This window comes from Dromiciops gliroides, chromosome 1 (assembly GCF_019393635.1).
Source record: "Dromiciops gliroides isolate mDroGli1 chromosome 1, mDroGli1.pri, whole genome shotgun sequence".
Classification (NCBI taxonomy): domain Eukaryota; kingdom Metazoa; phylum Chordata; class Mammalia; order Microbiotheria; family Microbiotheriidae; genus Dromiciops; species Dromiciops gliroides.
The window spans coordinates 622,001,245-622,015,306 of record NC_057861.1 but is presented as its reverse complement, the minus strand read 5'-3'; positions in this window follow the sequence as shown (position 1 = coordinate 622,015,306).

Here is a 14,062-nt window from a genome sequence, read left to right as displayed (position 1 = left end):
TATATGCAAAAGATATTATAGACAAATTATATACAAAAATATATAGAAATTAATTTTTAGGGGGAAAGACACGAATATCCAGGGAGATCAAGAGAGGATTCCTGTAAAATGTGTCACTTAACCATATTTTTAAAGGAAAAAAAGGGTTTCTGAAAGGCAGAAGCGAAGAGGGAGGGCATTCTAAACATGCAGAATAGTCATTATAAAGGTACAGGCACACATTTAGGAGGTGGGATGTATAATGGAAAGAGAGGAGAGTAATGTATAACAGGGTTGGAAAGGAAATTGGCACCAGGTTGTGAGGGGCATTAAAGGCTAAACAAATCTTATATTTGATCCTAGAGCAAAGTTTCTTAGCCTTTTTTGTCATGAACTCCTTTGGTAGGCTGGTGAAGCCTATGGATCCCTTCTCATAATATTGTTTAAATGCACAAGATAAAATGCATGGGGTTACAAAGGACTAGTAAGGCTAAGTATTAAAATACTTATCAAAATGCTAAGAAAAAAGTTCATGGACCCCAAGTTAAGAGCTCCTTTACTAGAGGCAATAGGAAGCTTCATTTTCATTATTAGTGAAATCAGAAAGATCTTTTTCTCACACCCCACTAAGAAAAATCTGGCCTTGTGCTGAAGAAAAATCAAGTCAGTGTGATAGAACATTTACATAGTAAATATATAATTAGTGCATGTTCCCCTCTGGCTTAGAATAACCTTTTTTCAAATTCCAAGATGATCCTGGTTGCATTTTCCTTAGCCTATCCTGTAATTCATTCTTCAGGTATGTGTGCTCAAACCATTTTATCTCAGCAGGAAGTAGAAAGAGTAATTTGATTAAAGCATATGTCCCCAAGCCAAATTACTGTATGACCTTAAGCAATTCATTTCCCCTCATTTTTCCCATTTTAAAATAAGAAGGTAGGACTAGGTGGTATTTTATGCACTCATGATGACCCAGATTTTAAACACAAAATTAACAAGTCAGGATAACTGCATTTTCTTTGATTACCAGAAGCAGAAATCAGTATGGGAATTAATAGATCATTCTTATATAACATTTTACAAAACAGTTTCATTATGACTATCCCTCGTTATGATGATACAAGTATAATTCCTGTTTTACAGGATAGAAAACCGAGGCTTACAGAGGTTATAAGGATATTAAGTGTCAAAGTCTAGACTCCAACTCCAGGACTCTTTCTGACTTAACATCCAGCTTCATTAGGGGGGTTATTAAATGAAATATGAGATGTAAAGGATTAATATTCAAGTGGCCATTGGTCTCATGTCAGAAATCTCAGTGGGACTACTCTTCAGGCCCAGAGAACCAAATCAGTTTTGTCTAGGGAGAACAGTTTGAGGTTGGCTTTCCCTTAGTTACACTTCTGACTATTTCTCTTTTGGAAAGTGGTATAGGGAGAGTTAAAGTTTTATGGAGTTACTAAGAAAGAGGATCTCTGTTTCCTTATGTAAAGTGAGTTGGATTTGATGATCTCCAAGGGCCTTTTGAGCTCTGAAATTTTATGATTTTAAGTTGAAAACAAATATTCCTGGCCTGTAATTTGTCTATAAACTACAAAGTCATTTCCTTCTTACTGTTTTTGGCAGGAGGCATATTTAAGGGCTCAAGCAAAGAGAAATAGCTGTCTGGACACATGCAAAAAAGTTTCTGCCTGCTGCTACAGCCCTGCTACGAAAACTACCAAAGCTGTTGATAGGAAGTGGGGAGAAAAACTATTTTGACACTATTGAGATTTCAAAGTGTAAAGAAAGTTAGTTCTTTAAACCTTTTTCATTTCTGACTAGTATCATGTGTTTTCAGATGGGTTGTGTTTTGCTTGAAAAATTAATGATTGGATTCTACCAAGCAACACTTTGCTTCAACTATAGCACTTTTTTCTTAGGATTTAAATGTCACTTAGTGACAAACTTCTGTCTGCTGTTTAATGTGAGTGTATATATAGCCAACTATTTCCCCTAAATGTTACTGTGTGAATAGACACAACAGATACATCAGTGGTTTGAATCCTCATAGTCCCAAATTTGATTTTTATTAGTTTCCATTTCCTTCCTTCCAAAGTTTTTACTGGCAAGAGTTGAGGAAGGGTGGGACTGTGAATTGCTGGTACACACACACACACACACACACACACACACACACACACACACACACACACACACACACACTCTCTATACGTAAATGTGTATACATATGTATAAATGTATGTGTGTATACAAACAATGTATACAATGTGTATGTATATATACTTGTGTGTATATGTATATTCACATATGTAGGGTTTTTCCCAGTAGTTTTGCTTATAATCACATTTTTCATTCTTTTAAAAAAATCATATTCATGGTTTAAAAAAGCACAGAAATCAGAAGACTAGGTTCAAGTCTCAGCTCTAACACTTAGCCATATCACTTTGGGCAATTCACTTCCCTGATTCTCAGTTTCTTCAGATTTAAAATAGCAATGTACATGTGCCAGCTACATCATAGGGTTGTAAGAAAAGTACTTTGTATGAAGTATTGTTCTTTGTAAATATGGGCTATTTATATTCTATTGAAGAATCTTGTGTCTGAAGAGAATAGGATATTTTACAGATGAGAAAACTTTTAGTATAAACAACCAGTTTCACATAGTTAGAATAATGTGAATTCAGTCTTCTGTGTGATCTAATTTTTAGTAATTTGATTTTCACCTTCCTTATCCATGTCTCACCTCCACTAAATTGTATAGCTTGGGAAATCCTAGAGGATCTGACCTTGTATTGCTTATGACTTCCCCTTTAAGAAAAGGGTAATATAGCCAGAGACATAGAGGGCCTTGGTGTTTTTTATGTGTGATCTTGCACACAATAGATGTTGTGTAAATATTTGTTGAATGAAGGGCCTTCCCCTACAAAGCAGAAATCCTATTATTTATAGATCCTATTTAAGGCCTTTCCATTGTGCTATGACTGAAATAAAATCACAAGTTTGTAAGCTTTATTTATTTGCCTTCCCTTACAGATGTCTCAGTCTTTGCTTTTGCTAACACATCCTGACATAAAAATTATATCTATATCTATATATTTATATTGCATTAAATATATCCATTTACATAATACTAATCTACATACAGCCTTTTTTCCCTTACTATAAATATTGTTCTCTAGAAATCATTCCAGGTACCTTAGGCATTGTCAATATCACCTTCTCTAGCCATGTCCTCTTAAATTTACCAGTTGATTTTCATCTAGGAAGTATATCATTGAAAAAGGATCTTCTATTCTATTTAAGTGTCAGGAGGAACAGACAGTTTTATTATGGAGCTAGGGGAGTTCTGAGCAACAATTCTACGCCCCAGATAGAAGGGATTGGGCACCCAGATAGAGAGGGCTTGGTGGTTCTACTCATTGGTATTTCACCTGAGGAAAAGGACAGTGCAAAGCAGAATGTCCATCAATGGGGAGCAATGCCTGGCATTCCCAATATTACACAAACACAACATTCTGACCTCAGTGATATGTGCCTTGCTGTACCACAAAGACAGTTACCTTCATTTCTTTCTATGTCTCCAGTGTCTGAAATCACAAATCAATATCCCTCACCCTTCTGACTCCTGACTACCTTTTCCATGCCAAGATTTTCATTTAGGTACCAAGAAGAGGATAATAGCCTTTAGATTGCGCAGATATGTAGAACTGAGAAGTTGAGAAGCAAATTTTGTTTCTGAAAGTATATTTCACAATTAGGGAAAGCAGTAGAAATTCTCACTTTCTATTCTCAGTTGCCTGATATGATGATCTTTTCTTCATTCTCATCCTTATTGACCCCTCTGCAGCATTTGACACTCTCTTCCTCGGTACTCTCCTCTCTGGGTTTGTAGGACACTGAACTCTCTCTTCTCTGATAGAACCTCACTCAAGTCTTTTTTTGCTGATTCCTCTTCCATATCCCTTTAACTCTCAGTGTACCCCAAGGCTCTATTCTGGTCCTTTTCCCTCTCTCTTTGTCACCTCATTAGCTTTAATAGGTGTAATAACTTACACTATGTAGATAACTTTTAGATCTAGAGATTCTAGACTAATAGAGATTCTAGTCTATCTCTTAAGCTCCAGTGGCGCAACATTCAATTATCATTTATCTTTTTCTCCAGACTCAGACATCCAAATTTTCCTATTTTAGTTACCCAGGTTCACAGCCTCAGCATTATCTCCAGTTCCTAGTTCTCCCTTAACCCTTCACATGTAGTCAGTTGCTAAATCATGTAATTTCTACCTCAATGGCATCTTTCACAACTGTCTCCTCTATTCACATATCTACCACTCTGATTCAGGCCTTCATCTCCTTGGGCCTGAACTATTACAATAGCCTCTTTTTTTTTTTTTTTTTTGTGAGGCAATTGGGGTTAAGTGACTTGCCCAGAGTCACACAGCTAGTAAGTGTTAAGTGTCTGAGGCCGGATTTGAACTCAGGTCCTCCTGAATCCAGGGCCGGTGCTCTACCCACTGCGCCACCTAGCTGCCCCACAATAGCCTCTTAGTTGGCTTCAGGTCTCCCCCGCTCCAAGTACAATTCATCTTGCATACAGCTGCTAAAGTGATTGTGCTCAAAGCTATCTATAATCATAGGAAAAATGCTCTAGATCACTATCGATCAGAGAAATGTAAATTAAAACAACTCTGAGGTATTACCTCACACCTATAAGAGTGGTGAATATAACAAAAAAGGAAAATATTGGATGTTGGAGGGGATATGGGAAAACTGGCACACTAATCCACTATTGGTGGAGTTGTAAAAAGATCCAACCATTCTGGAGAGCAATTTGGAACTATGCCCCAAAGGGCTATAGAACTGTGATTCAGCAATACCAATGCTAGGCTTATCTCCCAAAGACATACCAAAAAAAGAGAAAAAAACCTATTTATACAAAAATATTTATAGCAGCTCTTTTTGTAGTGGCTAAGAATTGGAAATCAAAGGAATGCCCATCAATTGGGGAATGGCTAAACAAGCTGTGGCATATGATGGTGATGGAATATTATTGTGCTATAAGGAATGACAAGCAGGATGATTTCAGAAACGCTTGGAAAGACTTATATGAACTGATGTATAGTGACGTGAACAGAACCAAGAGAATATTATACACAGTGATAGCAATATTGTTTGAGGAAGAATTGAATGACTTAAGTATTCTCAGCAATACAATGATCCAAGACAATCCCAAAGAGCTAATGATGAAGTGTACCATCCACCTCCAAAGAAAGAACTGATACTGATTGAACATAGACTGAAGCTTGCTATTTTTCAATTTCTTTCATTATTTTCTTTTGTTTTCTTATACAAAATGACTAATATAGTAATGTTTTACATAATTGCACACGTATAACCTATATCTGATTGCTTGCCTCCTCAGGGAGGAGGAAGGGGAGAGAGGGAAAGAGAGATAAAATTTGGAACTCAAAACTTTAAATAAAAAATGTATATTATTTTTAAAAAAGAAAAGAACCTGTTTGGCAAAAATAAATAAATAAATGGAGTGATTGGCCTAAAGTATAAGTCTGACCAAGTCATATTCCTCAATAAACTCAAATGCCTCCCTATTTTGTTTAAAATTATAAACTTTCTTTGGTCTAGAACCTTCCTTTATGACCTGGTTATATATTACACTCCTTCCTATATTCTCAATCCAACCAAATTGGCCTTGCTTTTTCTCACATAAAATATTCAGTCTCTTGTCTCCGTATCTTTTCCTTCCCTGTTCCCCATGCTTGAAATGCATTCCTTTCTCACCATTACCTTATTTCCTTCAAAACTCAGTTTAAATACCACCTGCTACATGAAGCATTTTTGATATCCCTTCCCGGAATTCCTAGTGCCTTCCCCTTAAATTACCAAATACATGTTTTGTGTATTTACACGTCTCTCACTCTTCCATAAACTCCTTGAGGGCAGATTGTTTCATTTTTGTCTTGGTACCTCTGGTACACAAGGCTATCTCTGGTTTCATAGTGCCTGGAACTTAGTAGGTGCTTAATAAATGCTTGTTGATTGATTGATTCTGTGTCCTGGTTTTCATTTGAGAAAATATGGTCATCAGGAGCATAGGCACCATGTAAGCCCAGAGGAGAGTCCTTCACCGATATTCTGGAATGTAGGAAGACTCTCCACATATGCCCCATGCAGGTCGCTGGAGTTGTGATGACTATACAGAAACCTACAACTTGCACAACCTAAGTGAGTGAGCCTGTTGAACAAGAGGCAGCAATCATTTTTTTCTTGGAGGGACTGTCACTAGGCAAAGTAAACTTGCTACTCAAAGGCCCTAAAAGATCATCAGAAAAGATGGAAAGAGAAAGATAAAAGAAAGAAGGAATGGGGTGGGAGGGGGTTACAGGTGTTTTGGAATTATAGGTTATCTCCAACTATTTCCTCAGGTAGCTCAGCTTACCTTTCTCCTTTGTAGAAAATAATCCATATATAGTCCAAATACTTGCCCAACTTGTGACACTGTGTGATATAGTAAAAACAGCACTGAATTTGGAACCAGAAAACCTGAGTTTGTGCCCAGATCCATTACTTATTAGTTGTAAAAATTATGGTCAAATAAATCACTTAATTTCTGTGAGCCTTCTGGATTGAAAATTTTCCTGATCTGTACATTGCATTCACTATGTTTTTGTAGGAAGTACTTTCTAAGCCATAAAGAACCTTGTGAATTTAAGTTATTATAAGACAATGCGGTATTAACATTCTCTTAAGGTAAGAAATCACTAATTACTGTCAGTAGAGGAAAAGGGAGAGGCAGCAAGGTGGCACAGTGGCTAGAGTTCCTGACAGAGTCAGGAAGACAACTTTCTGAATTTAAATCTGACCTCAGAAGCTTACTGGCTGTGTGACCCTGGGGAAGTCATTTAACTCTGCTTGCCTCAGTTTCCTCATCTGTAAAATGCACTGAGGAAGGAAATGGCAAACCACTCTAGTGTTTTTGCCAAGAAAACCCCAAATAGGATCACTAAGAGTCAGACGTGCCTGAACATTAGTCTGATGAAGGATCCAGTTTACACTTTCCTTATTTCAGTATTTGTGTAGAAAAGTTTAACAAGAAATCTCAGTCAAGAAACCTGCACTTAAGGGATTGCTTTAGTGACAATGCAATCTCACTTCCTGTAGACTCTGATTTAAACCAGACAGAAAGGAATAAGGGAAGAGTGTAATTGATATTAGCAGTCAGGTGTAGTTAGGATATGTAGTATTCATCCTATCCATTATTGGCCATTCCTTTGCCTTGATATCTCAGACAAATAGTTTGAAGCAAATAAGTTCTGTGTTCTAAATAAACACTTTCTAAGAGTCAATAGAGTTCCAGGCTGTTCCAATTTAACCCACAGTTCAACTTAATCTGAGTCAGTTCAAGTACTATACATCTATATAATCACAGAATTGAATTAATCTGACCTATAGGAAATGGTATATAAAATATACTATTAGAGGACTTGAGACATATTGATGCAGGACTACAGAAGGAGAGCTGGAAAGGACCTTAGCAGCCATCTAGTCCACCTCATTTTTCAGATGAGGAAACTGAGGCTCAAAGTTTTTATGGTCATAGAGCTAATAAGTGTCAGAGACAGTGTTTAAACCCAGATCCTCATAACTCCCAAGTGCAGAACTCTATCCACTACACCATCCTGCATTCTTGCCTAGAAGCCAAAAGGTTAAAAAAAAAAGTTGCAGTTAAGTAGAAGGGGAACTGGTAGGCTCAAAAAGAATTGGTGGGGTTAATTTCATCATGTTTTCAAATATCAAAAAGAGCATCATTTTATTGTATAAGCATCTATTTCATCATCAAATACTTCTGAGGAAAATAAGCAAAATAATCCCTTTGATGTAATTATAGTTTACTCACCAACAGCTATTGCAGAAAATGACAACGTTGAGAAATTTTAAGAATTTGACAAGATCCTTCAAACCAAGTCAACATATATTTTGACCCTCAGTAACTTCATTGGGGTGGGGAGGCAGGGCAATGAGGGTTAAGTGACTTGCCCAGGGTCACACAGTGTCAAGTGTCTGAAGTCATATTTGAACTCAGGTCCTCCCCAATCCAGGGCTGGTGCTTTATCCACTGCACCACCTAGCTACCCTAGTAACTTCATTTTAAAAGTGGGTACAGGGCAAGATCATGAAAATATTAGAAAATGTAGCTCAGACGTGAAAAACAAAAGAGGCCAAAGGTTTATAGGCTATAAAGGAAGTTGAACTCTTGTGTGTCATGAGTACTTTCTTCCAAGAAGAGAGGAGGAATTAAATGAGGTAAGAACTGCATATCACCAAATGTATGAAATTGACTATGCCTTAGTGGACAGAAAATTGTTATCAAGTGTAAGTTTTTTCTGAATAAATTCTCTGCCATAGACATGCATATAGCATGTGCTTGGTATGCCCAGGCACATCCTAATGTCTCAAAAATATGCCCATTAAGTTTATATTTTTGAATAGTTTAGTTGCTAATTTTTTTAATTAAGTTTAGTTAAGTTTTAGTCTTTAGTTTGAAGAATAAAAATAATGTCCTTTATCATTAAGTATTGAATACATTTACCTTAAAAAATAAATATAAAATTCCCTGCATGCATACAGTAATGAGATGTGCTATTCATGATTATTCTAATTATATCTAACAGTATGCTAACTCTTGGTCTGTGTAGTCAAACCATTAATAAATAAGGTAAATTTCAAAGCCATAACCAAATCAGCTCCAGCCTGATCTATCATGGAACAAGGTAGCATATAATACTTGGCACTTGGTTGGTATTTAATAAATGCTTATTAACTAACAAGGAAAAGATACCCATATGGATCATAACCATGTCCTAGAAAAGTCCAACTGAACCAGTCATCAAAATGAAGAACCCAAAAGAGTCCAGAAACTGTCTTGCCAGCAAACATTTGATCTGTTTGCCAAGCAGAGAGATGTTGCAATCAAGAGCAATACTGGTTTGAAATGTAAACTTCTTTACAAAACTTTACAGAAGAAGACAGTAGAAGATTACAAGCAATATCACACCATAATACATCAGGAAGTGTACGTGTGGGTGGAACAAGGTGGGAATTGTAAGGGGTGGAACAAGGTTAGAGAAAGCTTAGCAGAAGACTCAAGTCACATCCTAAGAGCCAGGAGGTATATTTAATGGCTTATTCTCCAGGACTAAGATTGGTTTTTACAATTAATCAAAGTTGAGCTGTTTATATTTACATCATTGCAGTGATTTTGTAAATTGTTTGCTTACTTCACCATGTATTACTCTTTTGTTCTGTCAGTAAACAAGCATTTATTTTTAAGCGCTTACTAAGCACCAAGCATTGTACTAAGTACTGAAGATACAAAGAATGGGTAAAAATATTCCCTGCCTTCAAGGAACTTACAATCTAATGGAGGAAATAATATTCAAACAATTATGTGAATACAAGATATATACATATCTTAGGTAGATGGAAGTTAATCACTGAGAAAAGACATTAGCACTAAGGGATACCAAGAAAAGTTTCTAACAAAAAAAAAAAGTGACTTTATATGAAATTTGAAGCCAAGGAGTAAGGAGAGTAATTCAATCATGGGAGATGGCCAGTGAAAATGCAGCTAGGAAATGAAGTGTCTTGTGGAGGCTAGTGTCACTGGATGATAGAGTACATGGAGGAGCATAAAATTTGAGAAGACTGGAAAGGTAGGAAAGGTGAAAGTTATAAAGAACTATAAAAGCTAGAAGATTTCACACTTGATTATGAAAGCAGTAAGGAGCTACTGGAGTTGTTTTGCATTGGGGTGGTGACAGACCTGACCTTTAGGAAGATCACTTTTATTACTGTGACCTAGATAAGGCAGGAAGACTAACCAGAAAGCTATTGCAATAGTCAGGGCCCAAGGTGCAATAGAAGTGTCAGAGAAGAGAAGGGAACCTAAACATTAGAGATGTTGCAAAGGTAGAATTTATGCCATTGTCCAGCCCTTGTAGCATGTGGTGATATTGTGTCCTATAAGACCCAGGAATCTCATCTCATGACAGGCAGGAACAGGTTAAAGTACTGCCCGTGTGAGTCTGTATGGAAGGCAGGAACTGGCCATTCAAGATGACTAGTCTGGGAATCTGAAGAAGTCCCTGGGGCAAAGACAGAGGCCTGAGGCCTGGTTTGCAGCTGATACTATACTCTGAGCAGAATTAGGGAAAGAGGCTGCAAGACAGGCAAGATGGATTTGGACTGGTACAAGGGTGAATGTAGAGGGAATAGATGGTAGGCTGAATCCAGGGCTCTCCTGGAGGTTGCAGAGGGGAAGGCAGAGGCCATAGGCCAGCCAGAGCTGGATCAGAGTGAAGCAGTGTTCCCTGAAAAGTTCTATTCTTGAGTTTTTTCTTTTGTGCTAGGACCATGGTGGCAGGAAAGCTAATGCCCAAGTTGGACAAGCCACCTTCAGACCTACTATCTAAGCCTAGCTCTTGAGAGACTTTCCAGTGGATCTAACTGAGGCTGAGGCTGACCCAGTCCCAACAGGACACCAGCCCAGACCTTAACAGGTCATTCTGGGCAAGATCTAATGGCACCCCAGTGGCCATAGCAAAGCTTCAGAAGAGAGGCCTCAGGCAAAACCCAGCCTGATCCTACCTGAAGCCTGTGGTAGGAACCTAGCATGGGAATAGCTCTTCCCAACATCAGAGGGGAAGGACCCCAGGTGGTAACTATAACAAGGAAAGGTCCTGGAGCCCTCAGGCAGAGCCCAAGTCCTTTAAAACGAGGAGCTTAGTCTGGCCCACTATACATAGCACCTGGCAGGCCCTGTGCTCAGACCAGTTATGGAGCTTCATCCAAGTACAAGGCCCCTTCCTTCCATTAGCAGACCAAGGAAAAGTCCAGCCACAATGAGGAAATACTTTGGTTTGAGAGATACCCACAGGAAGAAGTCCAGGTAAAGTCTCAGACAAAAATATTTTTCAAGTGATTTAATGTAGCTGCAAATCATAGAAAGGAAGAAATGAAGGAAGAAGGAAGGAAAGAAAAAGGAAGCATTTATTAAGTGCTTATTCTATGCTAAGCACTAGGGACACAAATAGAAAAATGAGACAGCCCTTCTCCCTTTACTACTACTTCCCCTTAGACCCTTGTAGAAGCAACCCACACCTTAGGCCCAAGAGCCCTTGGCCCTTGAAACCATCATTGAGACAAGCAGCTCACTAAAGGAGAGGTTTGCCATCTCTGATACCACTAACACCAAATACCAATAGGAAGACAATAGGTATAGCTGCACCTCTCCCCAGAATACTAGCCCCCTTCTTCCAGACTGGCTTCTATAGCCATTGTCCAAGGAAGCAACCCTTGTGGAGATGCAACCTACCAACTTTCTCCACAGCTGTGGTAGCCCCTGCTGCCTCAACCACTACTGCTATAATGAAGACCCAGAAAAGAAAGTTGTTTATTATTATTATTATTATTATTATTATTATTATTATTATTATTGTGAGGTAATTGGGGTTAAGTGACTTGCCCAGGGTCACACAGGTACTAAGTGTTAAGTATCTGAGGCCGGATTTGAACTCAGGTCCTCCTGACTCCAGGGCCAGCTCTCTATCCACTGTGCCACCTAATTGCCCCTAGAAAGTTATTTTTTAAAAAGAAAGTTCTATCACTAAAGTCCTTGGCACTGTCACATGGCTCAAAATCAGAAACTGAGCTGGTTTATTATTATATTACATTAAAGAAGCTATATTACCCTCTGTTTTGCTGCTGCACCCTAAACAATATGGTACTTTTCCATCTGATTTGCATGTCTTATGTTCCCATTAGAATGTGAGCTCCTTTTGAGAGCAGGGCCTGTCTTGCTCTTCTACTTGAGTTCCCAGTTCTTAACACAGTTCTTGTACATAATAAGCACTTAGCTTATAGTCCAATTCGGGAAGATAATACATGTAAGAGGATGAAGCTGCAGGGAAGATGCTAGGGGCCCATGGTCCATTAGGGAGCATGACAGGTCAGGTAGCAGTGCCTGGCAGTATGGAGAATAAATCTTCAAGGCAATGAGACCCAATAGATCTTAGGTTGAAGTAGGCAATGGCAGTTGGTGCACCATCTTACTGGAAGAATCGTAGTTGGTAATTCCTTGTTTGTTAAAGTGGTGTAAGTGACCCAGAATTGAGGTGGTATGAAGGGAACTCCTGATTGTTCAGAAGGGGGAAGCAAACTCAAGATTTGGAATATTCGTTCTCCAAGCTCCCTCCTTCAAGGGTATAAATAGGGAGTCAAAGTCCAGATGGGCAAGAGCACTACCAGAAAGGTTTAGGAGGAAAGAAGGCAGGCATTTTCCAGTATGATATGGACTGAGGTAGTAAAAAGTCTCTCCAAGACCTGTTCCTTTCTATGTCCTCAAGGTGTCATATGGGATCTGGGCAAGAGGTGAAGGAAAGATCCCACAATGTATCAAAATGCTTGGTCTAGGGGCAGCTAGGTAGCACAGTGGATAGAGCACCGGCTCTGGAGTCAGGAGTACCTGAGTTCAAATCTGGCCCCAGACACTTAATACTTACTAGCTGTGTGACCCTGGGCAAGTCACTTAACCCCAATTGCCTCACTAAAAAAAAAAAATGCTTGGTCTAACAGTAAGCAATATAGAGCAAAATTGTGGGTGTAAGTAAGAGATAGCATATGACTTCTCCACAAGTGACTTGTCCACAAGAAGTGACATGGAAAATATCTAGAAGATAAATGATGGGAAAAGCAGGTAGGCAGCAGAGTGAAAGATGAAGTCCCAAGGGCTAAACTGGTGCCAAATCTAGAGGAGAGTCTTCCTCACGTTGAGTTGGAGGGTTTATTGGAGAACATGGACAAGAGTCAAAAAGTATAGATGAGTTGCAATCTGCATCATTGGAGGAAGAACCCACATCAATGATACCATGGATCAAATGACATACCAGAAAGAAGGAAGGAAAACAAAAGTAATTTCACATTAATTTGATGGAGATGGATGTGGAACCAAGTGATTTTAGGATAAGTTCTTTTTCTAAAACTAAAAATAAAGATATCCTTAAGTGAAGTTGATTGTGTTCTTTGAATTTTTTGCAGTAAAAAGGATAGGATGGAAGGGGCCATATACACTGGTACCTGGTCCCCATTATGGGTAACAAATATTTTGTTAGAGAACTGCCTAGAACTAAGAGTATAATGAGCCAGAAAAAAAGCTTCTCTCTTTGCAAATCTAACTGGCCCTTACAGAAATTGTTCATTCGTTAATTGAGTACCTGCTGTATACATGGTACCATGCTAGGGAAAGAGTTTTAAAAATAACGATGCATGCCTTTGTAGAGTTTGCAATTTAAGGAAGGTTGAGGATTACACACACACACACACACACACACGTGCGCATGTGCGCGCGCGCGCGCGTGTGTGTATAATATTGAAAACTATAATAAAAGAAAGTAAAATTAAAGAAATAATAAAGAAATAAATAAAGTGAAAGGAAATAAAATGGAGTAAAAGGAACAAAGTGCTATGTTATTTCTGAGAAAAGAGTGATGAGAAATGAAGGAGGGCTTTTGGGGAGGAAATGGCTTTTGAGCTAGGCCTTGAAGGGGCAAAAGGCAAGAAGAGAAAAAAACATTGGGATCAACCTGTGGACCTTGGCCTCACTAACACTATATCCTGACCAGAATATAGTTAAGATTAAATGACTACAAAATGTACTGCTTTTATGCAAATAGCTATTTTTCTTCACTAAATATAGTCATCTCTTGACATTTGTGGGGGTTAAGGGTGTAGGACCCCCACAAATTTGAAAAAACACAAGTAACTCTGGGTCCCATTCCAAACCTTTATTTTTAATCATTTTGCTCTTATTTATTTAATACACGAAACAAATAAAGCATACTGTGCCCTTAAAAAAGTTGCAGTTTCTCTCTGAGAGAGATTAGTATCTTGCACACTATGCAGAGTCTTGGCAGTCATTGGAGTAACTGCAGCAACTGCTTCACTAATTTCCTTCTCCTACCAAAAATGTAAGATACAAGGATCAATGTGGGAGAAAATCATGTGA